Genomic DNA, 2,525 nt, shown 5'->3' with positions numbered 1-2,525 from the left:
GAATGTGGGGGGAGTGGAGGGACAAATGTGGGGGGAGTGGAGGGATGAATGTGGGGGGAGTGGAGGGATAAATGTAGGGGGGAGTGGAGGGATGAATGGAGGGGGTAGGGTAGGGATGAATGGAGGGTGGAGTGCAAGGATGAATGCAGGGGCGAGTAGAGAGATGAATGCAGCGGGCAGTGGTGGCTGGAATGCAGTGGGTGGGGGGCTGGTGTGTGTCTGGGAAGGCTACTGTGCTCTCTGCTCTTTGTAGCCCTGTGTCAGGGTGATTTCTAAGAAAGGTGCAGCAGACACTGTTTTCTTCAGCAGGGAAGCTCCAAGTGGGATGTAGGGAACACAGCCCCGGAGCTAGGAAGCACTGAGCTGCTTCCAGCCAGGCCCTGGAGGGGCTGTTGGCACCATTCTAGAGCCAAGGAGTGTCCCCAACCCCTCAGCTGCACTTGGGTCTCAGCTGGGATGAATAATTGGATGTGGACACAGTGCCGGGCAGGCGATTATCTTTATGGGCCTGGGCGCTCCTGCTGTTGTGGATAATTATCTTGGCAGTAAGGCTGGGTCCAGTAGTCCGGGTCTCAGAAGGGAAAGCAGGGAAGCCTGGGAGAGCAGCCAGGGAGAGGGGAGGCTTGAGGGGAGGGCCTGCCCAGGCCACTTTCCCTCTTTGAGTCCTGTTTCTGCCCCAGGTGCACAGGCTGGCAACCGGCAGAGAAAGACCAGTCCGACCAGGGCCTCTCCCTGGGGGTGACAGGGGCCCAGGCTATAGATGACTTCTGTCGTCTCCTGGGCTGGACACGCCTGCACAGACCTGGACCGCCACGCAGAGGACACTTGTAAAACGGGGGAGCCGGTCTGCTCCAGTGCCTGCTCCTGGAGGAAGCAGAGCTTGTCCTCACCTCCAGGAAGCCCCTGTTCCTAGCCACAGATGATCTCCGCTAACCTATGGCTCCTGGTCACTTGTTGTGAAAGGCCCAGACAGAAGAGGGCAGGAAGAGTGGGTGTCAGGGCCTGACTGTGGGGACCGGCACGTCTTTTGTGGCCTGTCGTGGTGTATCGCCAGCAGGAAGCCTCCTTTTCCCGTTAGAGCAAATGCTCCAGTTCCAGGACTCTGCAGGTGGCTTAAAGCTTTCACTGCCTGAGACTAGCAGCTAAGCACAGAAACGCAAATGCAAAGGGACATCAGGGGTCCCACGGTCTTTGCTTGCTGTGGAAGGCGGGGGCAGGTGCTGATGCAGGCAAACTCCTGCCATCCTCACCAGAGCCCTGGACCAAATCCTGCAGAGCATGGGTTCAGCAGACAGGTGGGGACCTGAACCCACGTCCCTGAGGGTGGTCACAATCTCAGCCCCAGGTGGAGTCTGCTGAGTGCTGTGGCTGCAAAGCAGGGCTCTGGGTCTGGGGGTCAGCTGTGGCGGGGAGGGAGGCCTCTGACCCGCACTGCACCTGACTTTTTCCCTCCCTCCTCTCACCCCCTGGGCCTCACCCTTGTTCACAGAAGGGGGCACCTACACCTTCTGCCTCTAGCTCCAGGCACCCACTCTGGCCTGCCAGGCCCCAAAACCTTGGCATCCTTGTCCTGAAGCCCAAGGGGCCTGCTGGGCACTCCCTTGGCGCCACCACATTGCGCAGGCGGCCCCATGCCCCTCCTGACCCTCTCTCCCCTGCAGAGTACTGTGAAATTTGTAATTGTTACTACAGCTGGTGTCCTCATTTAAAACCTTCTAGCAGTACCAGGCTACAGTGGAAACAAAATCCTAACCCCCCACACCCCAAATTCACACACCTGCCGGGGGTTGTGGGACATGCCTGTCTCCCTGCTCCTCCCCTCCCAGTCTCTCATGAAAATGTCTGACAGGTGAAAATACCATCTTCGGGTAGGGCCAATTTGCTCATCCCTGATTACAATGGAGGTTCAGCATCTTGCAGTCAGCAGCCATTGGGCCTTCCTTTGTGCAGCGTGTCCGGCGGCCCGGACCTTTCCTCGTTGATTGATAGCAGCCCTTTGTTGGAAGAATCGGCCCTTTGTTAAACCCTGAGTTATCACGGGTTCTCCCCAGCTTGTTGCACATCCTTCGATTTTAAATATGTAGTCTAGGCAAAATGTTGCCATTTGTAATTTAATTAAACTTTTCAACAATGTTCTCTGTGGCTTCTGCTTTTTTGACCTGCTCAGAAAAGCCTTCAGGATCCTGAGATTATTAAATAGTCTCCTGTGTTTTTTTCAAATGATTTCTGTGGCTTTGGGTTTTTGCATTTATATTTCTGCTCCATAAGGAATTTATTTCCATGTGAAGAGTGGGATCAGGATCCAATATCATGTTTTTCCAGACACCAATGCCGCCCAGTTGTTCCACCACCTATTATTATTATTGAGATGGAATTTCGCTCGTTGCCCAGGCTGGAGTATAATGGCATGATCTCAGCTCGCTGCAATCTCTGCCTCCCTGGTTCAAGCACTTCTCCTGCCTCAGCCTCCCAAGTAGCTGGGATTACAGGCACCTGCCACCACGCCAGGCTAATTTTGGACTTTT

The sequence above is a fragment of the Colobus angolensis genome, unplaced genomic scaffold (assembly GCF_000951035.1).
Source record: "Colobus angolensis palliatus isolate OR3802 unplaced genomic scaffold, Cang.pa_1.0 Scaffold32, whole genome shotgun sequence".
Lineage (NCBI taxonomy): Eukaryota > Metazoa > Chordata > Mammalia > Primates > Cercopithecidae > Colobus > Colobus angolensis.
Note: the sequence above shows the minus strand (reverse complement) of the source record.